This window comes from Pseudophryne corroboree, chromosome 10 (assembly GCF_028390025.1).
Source record: "Pseudophryne corroboree isolate aPseCor3 chromosome 10, aPseCor3.hap2, whole genome shotgun sequence".
NCBI classification, from domain to species: domain Eukaryota; kingdom Metazoa; phylum Chordata; class Amphibia; order Anura; family Myobatrachidae; genus Pseudophryne; species Pseudophryne corroboree.
Window position 1 is genome coordinate 150,257,603 of NC_086453.1, and position 12,764 is coordinate 150,270,366.

At 47.2% G+C, this 12,764-nt stretch overlaps 1 protein-coding gene and 1 pseudogene across 1 annotated transcript in view; both read right to left on the reverse strand.

Moving 5' to 3' along the window:
- Positions 1 to 12,764, reverse strand: part of LOC134965103 (carcinoembryonic antigen-related cell adhesion molecule 1-like) — a 168,377-nt gene that overhangs the window by 90,408 nt on the left and 65,205 nt on the right. The window lies entirely within an intron of this gene.
- LOC134967183 (5S ribosomal RNA) lies at positions 11,147 to 11,265 on the reverse strand (annotated as a pseudogene).

Sequence of the window (12,764 nt, forward strand, 5' to 3'; positions counted from 1 at the left end):
GTTGAATTCCACCTCGTTACCACTTCTTGCTTCAGATGATGGCAGGGCAGGTTCAGGCGTTTTTGGTGGTGCTCCGGTCTTCTGTACGTGGTGCCTGTATGCCGAAAGTGTCCCGCAATTCTTCTGGCCACCGACAGCATCTCTTGCACGCCCTTCTCGTTTTTTAAATAATTCTGCACCACCAAATTCAAGGTATGTGCAAAACATGGGACGTGCTGGAATTTGCCCAGATGTAATGCACGCACAATATTGGTGGCGTTGTCCGATGTCACAAATCCCCAGGAGAGTCCAATTGGGGTAAGCCATTCTGCGATGATGTTCCTCAGTTTCCGTAAGAGGTTGTCAGCTGTGTGCCTCTTATGGAAAGCGGTGATACAAAGCGTAGCCTGTCTAGGAACGAGTTGGCGTTTGCGAGATGCTGCTACTGGTGCCGCCCTGCTGTTCTTGCTGCGGGAGGCAATACATCTACCCAGTGGGCTGTCACAGTCATATAGTCCTGAGTCTGCCCTGCTCCACTTGTCCACATGTCCGTGGTTAAGTGGACATTGGGTACAACTGCATTTTTTAGGACACTGGTGACTCTTTTTCTGACGTCTGTGTACATTTTCGATATCGCCTGCCTAGAAAAATGGAACCTAGTTGGTATTTGGTACCGGAGACACAGTACCTCAATCAAGTCTCTAGTTCCCTGTGAATTAACGGTGGATACCGGAAACACGTTTCTCACCACCCAGGCTGCCAAGGCATGAGTTATCCGCTTTGCAGCAGGATGACTGCTGTGATATTTCATCTTCCTCGCAAAGGACTGTTGGACAGTCAATTGCTTACTGGAAGTAGTACAAGTGGTCTTCCGACTTCCCCTCTGGGATGATGATCGACTCCCAGCAGCAAAAACAGCAGTGCCAGCAGCAGTAGGCGTTACACTCAAGGATGCATCGGAGGAATCCCAGGCAGGAGAGGACTCGTCAGATTTGACAGTGACATGGCCTGCAGGACTATTGGCTTTCCTGTGTTAGGTGGAAATTGACACTGAGGGAGTTGGTGGTGTGGTTTGCAGGAGCTTGGTTACAAGAGGAAGGGATTTTGGTCAGTGGACTGCTTCCGCTGTCATCCAAAGTTTTTGAACTTGTCACTGACTTCTGATGAATGCGGTCCAGGTGATGTATAAGGGAGGATGTTCCTAGGTGGTTAACGTCCTTACCCCTACTTATTACAGCTTGACAAAGGCAACACACAGCTTGACACCTGTTGTCCGCATTTGTGTTGAAATAATTCCACACCGAAGAGGTGATTTTTTTTTTGTATTTTGACCAGGCATGTCAATGGCCATATTCGTCCCACGGACAACAGGTGTCTCCAAGGGTGCCTGACTTAAACAAACCACCTCACCATCAGAATCCTCCTTGTCAATTTCCTCCCCAACGCCAGCAACACCCATATCCTCATCCTGGTGTACTTCAACGGTGACATCTTCAATTTGACTATCAGGAACTGGACTGCGGGTGCTCCTTCCAGCACTTGCAGGGGGTGTGCAAATGGTGGAAGGCGCAAGCTCTTCCCGTCCAGTGTTGGGAAGGTCAGGCATCGCAACCGACACAATTGGACTCTCCTTGGGGATTTGTGATTTAGAAGAACGCACAGTTCTTTGCTGTGCTTTTGCCATCTTAACTCTTTTAAGTTTTCTAGCAGGAGGATGATTGCTTCCATCCTCAGGTGAAGCTGAACCACTAGCCTTGAACATAGGCCAGGGCCTCAGCCGTTCCTTGCCACTCCGTGTCGTAAATGGCACATTGGCAAGTTTACGCTTCTCCTCAGACGATTTTGATTTCGATTTTTGGGTCATTTTACTGAGCTTTATTTTTTTGGATTTTACATGCTCTCTACTATGACATTGGGCATCGGCCTTGGCAGACGACGTTGATGGCATTTCATCGTCTCAGCCATGACTAGTGGCAGCAGCTTCAGCACGAGGTGGAAGTGGATCTTGATCTTTCCCTATTTTACACTCCACATTTTTGTTCTCCATTTTTTAATGTGTGGAATTATATGCCAGTAATATTATTATATCAATAGCAATGGCCTACTGTACTGTACAACTATATACTGTTGGTCACCAAAATGCTGCACTGTACTACTATATATACTGCTCACAAAAATGCAGCACAGATATGTGTGGAATTATATGCCAGTAATATATCAATAGCAATGGCCTACTACTATGTATACTGCGCAAAACTAAAATGCACCACAGGTATGGATGGATAGTATACTTGACGACACAGAGGTAGGTAGAGCAGTGGCCTACTGTACCGTACTGCTATATAGTATATACTGGTGGTCAGCAAACTGTGCAAAACTGAAATGCACCACAGGTATGGATGGATAGTATACTTGACGACACAGAGGTAGGTAGAGCAGTGGCCTTCTGTACCGTACTGCTATATAGTATATAGGCTCGGACTGGCCCACAGGGGTACAGGGGAAACCACTGGTAGGCCCCACTGCCTGGGGGGCCCTCCTCCTCTAGGGATCAGGTTCTAGACTGTGCACTTGATTTATATATTATACATATGTTACCTTATACTACACAGGATTATGATGTATTCTCTACAGTACATTGCTGTCATTAATCTGGCACATTATCATGCATGCACTAGCATTAATTACTATATAAATTATCAAGGAGTCCAGACCAGGTACTCTATTATGGTTAGCCAAACCTCTGTGGTGGCTAGCCACACCCCCTTGGAGGCTGGCCACACCTCTAATCATGGGCCCCTACCACTGCATACCCCCGGTGGGCCCTTCATGCTCCAGTCCGACACTGATAGTATATACTGGTGGTCAGCAAACTGTGCAAAACTGAACTGCACCACAGGTATGGATGGATAGTATACTTGACGACACAGAGGTAGGTAGAGCAGTGGCCTTCTGTACCGTACTGCTATATAGTATAAACTGGTGATCAGCAAACTGTGCAAAACTGAAATGCACCACAGGTATGGATGGATAGTATACTTGAAGACACAGAGGTAGGTAGAGCAGTGGACTACTGTACCGTACTGCTATATATATAGTTATACTGGTGGTCAGCAAAATTCTGCACTGTCCTCCTACTATATACTACAATGAAGCACAGCTATGGAGTTTTTTTCAGGCAGAGAACGTATAATACTGGTGGTCATTGGTCACTGGTCAGCAAAACTCTGCACTGTCCTCCTACTATATAATACTGCTGGTCCCCAGTCCCCACAATAAAGCAATTAGGGTTGCTCGGACCCGTGAAAAAAAAGGTGAAGTTCGGGCGGGTTCGGATCCCGAGGATCCGAACCCGCTCTTCACTAGCCACAACCATAAACGTTACATTTGGAGAGGAGTCAACAAGGCCTATGATGAAAGGTACACCATTCCTGCTGTGAAAAACGGAGGTGGATCGCTGATGTTTTGGGGATGTGTGAGCTACAAAGGCACTGGAAACTTGGTCAAAATTGATGGCAAGATGAATGCAGCATGTTATCAAAAAATACTGGAGGAAAATTTGCACTCATCAGCCCGGAAGCTGCGCATGGGACGTACTTGGATGTTCCAACATGACAATGATCCAAAACACAAGGCCAAGTCGACCTGTCATTGGCTACAGCAGAATAAAGTGAAGGTTCTGGAGTGGCCATCTCAGTCTCCTGACCTCAATATCATTGAGCCACTCTGGGGAGATCTCAAACGTGCAGTTCATGCAAGACAGCCCAAGAATTTACAGGAACTGGAGGCTTTTTGCCAAGAAGAATGGGCAGCTTTACCATCTGAGAAAATAAAGAGCCTCATCCACAACTACCACAAAAGACTTCAAGCTGTCATTGATGTTAAAGGGGGCAATACACGGTATTAAGAACTGGGGTATGTAAACTTTTGATCATGGTCATTTGGGTAGTTTCTGTTGTCAGTATGATTTAAAAAGAGTAAACACAGTTGTTTGACAATAAATGACTTCACCCAACCACTAACCATGAGTGAAAGAAAAGTTTGTGAGTTATCATTCATATTCTCTGACAAATGGACAGAAAATCACACATTCTGCTAGGGTATGTAAACTTAAGAGCACAACTGTGTATATATATATATATATATATATATCCTATATAATAGCCCTATTCTGTGACTTTGTGACTCATTTGCTAACGCTGGGCGGAGTCACAACACTGGGCGGAGTTAGTCAAATGAGTCACAGATCTGGCCAAATCTATAGGAGACTAGGAGCAGAAGCAGATGGTATGGGCATGGCACAGGCAGGGATGCATACCTCCCAGCTTTCTTCAGGAGCTTTCTTCAGGCAGAAGGAGGGACACACACTCGGCGAAAAAGGGGCGTGGCTTCACGGGAGGGCCTCCGTTTTCGTCAGTGAGGGGGCATGCCCAGCGCTCTGTGAGCTGCTGGCATGCCCCCAGGGGCTGATTATGAGTCCGGGGGGCCCAGGGCACTTGAGACAGGGGAGCCCTATCTCATTGCTGTGCCTGCTGTGGGGTTGGGGGCGTGGTCTAATCGCGGCCCGCGAGGCCACGCCCCCTTATGCAAATTCCAGGATTTATTTATTTTTTATGGAATTTTGGCCCATCAGCTAGGGCTAAATCCAGAGGAGGTGGTCGCTCCCCCCTACACACCCGCACAGGCAGAAGAAAGCAGGGAGACTGCTGCCTCCCTGCAACACCACAGACCTGCCAACACGCAGCAGCGTGTGCTGACTGTAGCACAATGCTGCCGTTGTTGCTGGCAGGACGGGGGAGCTTCTGAGCTGGGACAGAGCTACTCGAGCCGGGGGGCCCCCTAAAACTGTGGGGCCAACGGTACGTACCACCTGCCCCCCCCCCCTTAATCTGGCTCTGCTGCTGGAACCCCCAATTAATCCGTACCCCCTGATGCCCCCTCTCCCTCTGTCTCCACTATTCACCACTGCTCATGCTAAGCAGAACAGCGAGTACAGGAGCTTTCCAACTGCCCCCCCCACCACCACCGCGGGACACTGCGACCTGCGGGTGGGACAGCGGGACAGACCCCCAAAAATGGGACTGTTCCACGAAAATCGGGACATTTGGGAGGTATGGGGGTGTGTGAGGGGGTATGCCATACAGACAGACGGGCACCGGCTCACTGTGTGCTTGACCCCCCCACATCAGCATACTCAGCAGGGTCTCTCTGGCACGGAGGAGCGTCACTTTCTGGCACACTCCACGCTTCTTAGCTGCAGTTTTGTGGGGCACCAGCTGCTGTGCAGGTTCCGTACTGCCTCTGTTATCTCCAGCCCCAGCAACCCCACCGCTAGCTGCAGCGCTGCCACCCACAGTGAGGTGCGCCCAGCTCCTTCACACACTTTAGCCGGCGGGTAGAGCTGCAGAAGTCCGAGCTGCTTGCAGGCTCCGACCCCCTCCTCCCTCCAGCCGCAGCGTCTCCTGGCAGCTAACCAGTCACTCCCAGTCTCCCCTTACCACAGTGCCCAGCAGCCGCGAGGTCCGCGCCACGTGCATGCTATGACCCCCTCTCCCTCCAGCCGCAGCATCTCCTGGGGGCTAACCAGTCACTCCCAGTCTCCTCTTACCACAGTGCACGGCAGCTGAGCGAGGTCTGCGGTGTGTGACTGAGGAGGGGGGGAGGGATGCGGACGGGCAGAGGAAGCAGGACTCCAGCCTAAGAGAGTCAGCCATTCCAAGCCTCCACCAGCAGCAGATCCCAACAAGTTGGAGTGGAACAGCAGCAACCAGCAGCAGTGACTACGGTAAGACACATCTGTCTGTCACCACTGTTTTGTCCCTAATACCAATCTCTCCCGTGCCCTGTGTTCTGTCATGTCCCTGTCACCCCTGGCCTTGCCCTGCCACCCTTATCCTGGCCCTTTCACCCTTATCCTGGCCCTTTCACCGTTATCCTGGCCCTGTCACCCTTATGCTGGCCCTGTTACCCCTATCCTGGCCCTGTCACCCCTGTGCTTGCCATGTCAACCGTATACTGGCCCTGTCACCCCTGTCCTGGCCCTGCCGCCCCTACCCTGGCCCTGTCACCCCTATCCTGTCTCTGTCATTTCTGTCCTGGCCCCGTCACCCCTGTCCTGGCCCCATCACCACTGTTCTGACCCTGTCACCCCTGTCCTGGCCCTGTCACCCCTGTCCTGGCCCTGCTACTACATACCCTCCAACTACCTTTTTGGCAGGTACAGTACCCGCAGCGCCTCCAGACCTCTCCCCAATGCACCACACCTCCGCACCTTCCCCTCCACCACATGCGGCACTCCACCCCTCCACCACACGCTGTGCCTCCAGACCCCCTACACCACCAGCGGCTCCCACTCCTCCGCCCCTTCACAACCCACAGCACCTCCAGGCCTCCTCCACCATCCACCCCCCTTATATGTCTCCCCCCACACCTGCCCCCCTCCACCCGCAGCATCTGCAGACACCCTCCTTCATCCGCGGTCCCCCCCTCCCCCACCCCTCCCCCACCCCTCCCCCACCAATGGCACCCCCGCACCTGCCCCTCCACCACCTGCAGCACCTTCCCCATCCGAGCCCCACCCCCACTTCCGCCGCCCCTCCACCCGCAGCATCTGCAGACACCATCCGCAGTCCCCCCGCTACATTCTGTACATCGTGCCCTGCAGGTGCTGTTCACGGCGTCGCAAGGGGCTGCGCCTCCTTCACCATCGCACGCCCTTTCATTATGCAATATTTAACCACTAACAAAGGAATGCAGGTAATACTCCATATAATACAAATATTGAACCCCAGAAAGGCATGCAAGGGTTAAGGGGGCGTAGCCCCTTGCAACGGTGTGAAGAGCGCCCGTAGGGCGCGATGAAGCACCTAGTATATATATATATATAGGGGTATCTCCAGGTAAGCTGGCTCTCAGATGCTGTAGGAGCCATTACCATGTGGCCTTACACTGGGAATTTAACCCAGACATATTTGTAATTATTTATGGGGTGGGTGTGGGGTGCGGTGGCCCCTGTGTCGGTATGGCTGGGCTGCTTCAGGTCGGCATACCCTAACACTTTATTAACACTTATGATTTTCCCTATCACTTTGTATATATTATTTTAATCACACCACTTACATAGCACTTCTGTGCTTCTTATTAACCCTTATTCTCACCTGTGTGCTGACCTGGGGTGGCCGACCTGTGCCGACATCATGGGGTCCTGCACCCCGGACCCATACCTAGTATTAGGGACCCCCAGTGACGGAGAAGCCTTGTCGATCGGCCTGGGGGCTTAACCCTATATCTGCAGATATACGCAACTAAGATCTCCGTATTATCTGACTATTATGTAGTAATATTTTTCACTCGGTGTGCATTAGGGAACACATTGTTTTTTCCTCCTACTATATAATACTGCTGGTCCCCAGTCCCCACAATAAAGCAATTAGCACACTGAGCACAGATATTTGCAGCACACTGAGCACAGTCAGATATGGAGCGTTTTTTCAGGCAGAGAACGTAGATATTTGCACTTGCAGCACACTGAGCACAGATATTTGCAGCACACTGAGCACAGATATTTGCAGCACAATTTGCAGCCCACTGAATATAGAAACTGAGAGGACGCCAGCCACGTCCTCTCACGATCATCTCCAATGCACAAGTGAAAAATGGCGGTGACGCGGGGATCCTTATATAGAATACGAATCTCGCGAGAATCCGACAGCGGGATGATGACGTTCGGGCGCGCTCGGGTTAACCGAGCAAGGCGGGAGGATCCGGGTTGCTCGGACCCGTGAAAAAAAAGGTGAAGTTCGGGCGGGTTCGGATCCCGAGGATCCGAACCCGCTCATCACTAGCCACAACCATAAATGTTACATTTGGAGAGGAGTCAACAAGGCCTATGATGAAAGGTACACCATTCCTGCTGTGAAAAACGGAGGTGGATCGCTGATGTTTTGGGGATGTGTGAGCTACAAAGGCACTGGAAACTTGGTCAAAATTGATGGCAAGATGAATGCAGCATGTTATCAAAAAATACTGGAGGAAAATTTGCACTCATCAGCCCGGAAGCTGCGCATGGGACGTACTTGGATGTTCCAACATGACAATGATCCAAAACACAAGGCCAAGTCGACCTGTCATTGGCTACAGCAGAATAAAGTGAAGGTTCTGGAGTGGCCATCTCAGTCTCCTGACCTCAATATCATTGAGCCACTCTGGGGAGATCTCAAACGTGCAGTTCATGCAAGACAGCCCAAGAATTTACAGGAACTGGAGGCTTTTTGCCAAGAAGAATGGGCAGCTTTACCATCTGAGAAAATAAAGAGCCTCATCCACAACTACCACAAAAGACTTCAAGCTGTCATTGATGTTAAAGGGGGCAATAATCGGTATTAAGAACTGGGGTATGTAAACTTTTGATCATGGTCATTTGGGTAGTTTCTGTTGTCAGTATGATTTAAAAAGAGTAAACACAGTTGTTTGACAATAAATGACTTCACCCAACCACTAACCATGAGTGAAAGAAAAGTTTGTGAGTTATCATTCATATTCTCTGACAAATGGACAGAAAATCACACATTCTGCTAGGGTATGTAAACTTAAGAGCACAACTGTGTGTATATATATATATATATATATATATATAAAAATAGTCCAAAGCGGTGTCCGGCACCGGAAACCGGGATGTTTCAGGTGCTTGGGGTGTGCCACCTGTAATACTCTTATTACAGGGGCCACCTTCAATCACCCCCATACAGGTCGCAAAATTAAGATCAAGCATAGGCTTACTTGCACTACTACGCATGTAATATATCTCCTCACTTGCCCCTGTGGCCTTGCCTACATAGGCAAGACCATAAGACAATTTAGGGAACGTATGGCCCTACATCGTAGTGCCATTAAAAAAGCCCTTGAGAACGGCCATAGTGAACAGCCATTTGCCAGACACTGTAAGGATTTTAAACATGGAGTTTCCAGCATTAGGGCCATACTCATAGACCATGTTCCTAGGTCTCTGAGGGGTGGAAACAGAGGTAGGCTTTTACTACAGAAGGAGTCCAGGTGGATTTACACCCTGGGGACTATTTTCCCTAAGGGTTTAAATGAGAACCTGGGATTGCAGTGCTGTTTATAACCAGTCATCAATGTAGTTCTGGATTGCTAATCTAGCACTTTGGAAGTCGATAAGGATGATTGTCAGACCCATCATAGTGGTTGTGGGTGTGCATATAGGCTAGCAGTTGTAATTCATCATTATATTAACATATTCCTACGTTACATATGTTTAGCTTTTGATGGCCCTTTAATGTTGATCCTTAGCCCTACATTTAGGTGTTTTTTTAAACATGGGTTTGTTTTTATCTGATGTTTTGTTGCAATGTCTTTTCAGCTGGTGCCGGGGCTTGTTGATTACACTCCGGTTACCATGGAGCTCCCCTGCGATGCGGCGCATCCGTGACGTCACGGTTGTGAGACGCGGAAGTGGATCGCGACGGCTAGCGGGCGGGTGCGCCGTGGAGCAGGTGAGTATGGTCAGGGTTGTTAATTGTTGGTGGTTTTTGCTATATATGTCTTGTATGCATTCTATGTTAGTCTGTCTGGCCCTGAGGACGGAGAGGTTTCTCCGAAACATGTCGGCCCGTTGCCAATAAAGGAAATATTCTTCATATCAGTCTGCAGAGTGCCGCCTATTCCATCTACCTATATATATAAAAAGCAAGGATTGATACTGCGCCACATGTGAGATGAAACAAATATGTTGTGTATTGGCAATCCTATACGACACTCCCCTATGCTGCTAATGGGGCGTCAGCTGTTTCCCTCAAAAAATACAGGGGTGGTAATCCCCTGAAAGTAATGTAGGAGAAAGGAGGGGATGAGGGATAAGTAGCGACCACGGTGTCATTAGATTAAAAATTGGCAGTTAAAATGATATAACAAAAACTATTTATTACCATCAAAATGAACATAAAAGAGACACATAAAAAATAGGGACAACAATATATACACAACTGAACTAAAAGCACTAAATGAATATACTACAGTAAGAACAAATAACATTTTCCTTATCTTTGAATGAGGTAGGTACAGGTCACCCAACGCGTTTCGTCTGATGAGACTTCTTCAAGGGGTAGGGACAGAATGAGACTGTATATCCTTTTATAGCCATAGTACTCAGTGGGAGGGTTATGACATCACAGAGAGTCATGTGATGCAATTACATGGTACATGCTTTAAAACTACTCAAATGTGTAAGTTAATGAATAGCAGGTTACTAGGGACTTAATACAAATAAGAACGAGTGTATACACAAGGTTAAAAACACTTAAAAAAATTTTTAAACAGTGAAAAGGCAGAATTTTCGCCACACTTCCAGTGACGGCGGATGCGACGCATCACTTCCGCCCCACTTCCGGTTCTTATTGCGCATGCGCCCGCGGCAATTCTGTACTTCCAGATGGTCCTCTGCACGTGTGTCCATTACTTGTTATTGGTAGCTGCAGTTCACAGGGGGATAAACCAGGCATGGTTATGTCCATTCGGCAGTGGCCATTTTCAATATGATTATGTCCATACATCCCCAGATTGCGGCGGCCATTTTCTAGTAGTTCATCTGACATACATACTTGTCAGATACCCCGGTGTCCATGGTAATGATTCAATATAAAAAAAAAGGGTAAATGAGAGTATCAGTAACATGTCATTGTTTATAAACATCTAGTCTAATTTATCATAAATTAGCTAAAGGATGCAAATAAGAAAAATGACAAAAAAAGGTTATGATGAAAAAAAAGCTTTTGTGCACACTTAAAAAAAAAAAAAGATAGAGATATAGAACTGCGGACATTACATAGTTATGGATATATAGTATAGATATCAGGTTAGGGGTGTAGTGGGAGAAATTTACAGCTTAATCATGTATACACATGTATGCAGGACCTAATATATATGTATACAAAAATATCAATATAAATATAAAGAGGTGATCCCAAGGTGGGCGTGATTAAGGTTGATTTTACATAGTGGGTGTGGTTATGAGATATCCCTGTGTTAATAGAGAGATATATATAGGATAATAAATGAATACGTAACTAATCGCGAATGTGTTCAATGTGACTATGTGAAATTTATATTCACACGGAGTATGTTCCTTTCTCAGGCCCCTATTGAAATCCGTTCTATACAGTACCTGATCTTCCCAGGTGGTTGCCCCTACAGGTACTGATCAGGCCCGATGCTGCTTGGCTTCCAAAATCGGATGTGTTTGGGCATTTCCAGTGTGGTTTGACTGTAACGACATTGTGCCTTTTAGGTCACCACTCCAATATTATAAATAAACTTGTGACATCATGTATTTTATTCTCCATCATAATTATTTTAAGTTCTTCGATCAGTTTTACCTACAACAGTGCGGCACCGCTATGGGCACGATTTTTGCACCCAGTTTTGCTAATCTTTTTGTGGGCTGTTGGGAAAAGGTTTTTATTCATGACCATCGCGCTTTTAACAGCAATATAATTTTTTATCGGCGGTACATAGATGATATTTTAATAATCTGGGATGGTGATATGGAATGTTTTAACCAATTTTTTAAACACATCAGCACTAATACAATGAATCTTGCTTTTACATCTAACATGAGTAGAGAGACATTGAGTTCCTGGATTTGGTTCTTACAGGAGAGAATGGAAGGATTACAACAAAGAATTTCATTAAACAGGTGGATACCAATAGTTATCTCCACTACAAGAGCAATCATCTTAAAAGTTGGAAGAATAACATTCCATTCTCCCAATTCAGCAGAATTAAAAGAAATTGCAGTAAACCAGAGGACTGCCAGGTGCAGCTGGAAATGTACAGGAACAGATTAAAACAAAAGGAATATCCGGATACCATTCTGAAAGAAAACCATCACCAGAACCAATTAAGCTGAGAGATCCAAGCTGTTAGAATACAAAACAAGGGAGAAATCAAAAGACTCCACAGCATTCATAACAACCTTCAATCGGCATGAAAAATCCATCCGAGAATCTTTTAGAAACCATTGGAGGATCTTACTCATGGATCCTATACTTTAAGAAATTCTCCCTCCTCGCCCTGAAATAATTTTCAAAAAATCACGGAACCTCAAGGACCTTCTAGCCCCAAGCATGCTGAAGAGCAATCAAGAAAGGGACCACACATGGCCTAAATGTGTGGGTTCCTATAAATGCGGGCGATGCAATGTATGTAGATACTTACACCCCAATAGGAAGACCTTTACAGATGTGGAAAAGAAAAAGGAATACAAAATCAAAGATTACATGAACTGCAATACCCAATCGGTCGTATATCTCCTGGAATGTGATTGTGGCAAACAGTACATCGGGAAGACGAAGAGACCCTTGAAGATGAGGATACAAGAACATGTGAGAAACATCAGGAACAAAGTGGAGAGCCATGCTGTCTCCAAACATTTCATTTCTACGCATAACTCCAATACGGAGGCCCTGACTTTTAAAGCCATCGAACTGGTGAAATTAGGAGACAGAGGAGGGGATCTTGCCAATAGGTTGTCACGTCGTGAGATGTTTTGGATATTCCAATTACAGACATTACAGCCGAAAGGATTTAACGACAATTACGAGATCGCTCCCTTTCTATGAAACACGGTACTAAATTCTTCGGTAGCCTTTCATTAGCCTATTTTTGTTTGTAAACCCCCCCCATCCCTTTCCCCCTCTCCCCTTCCGTATCCATACCCAACACACACCACTCCCAACCCCCCCTCCCACCCCACCCCCACTCGCCATCCT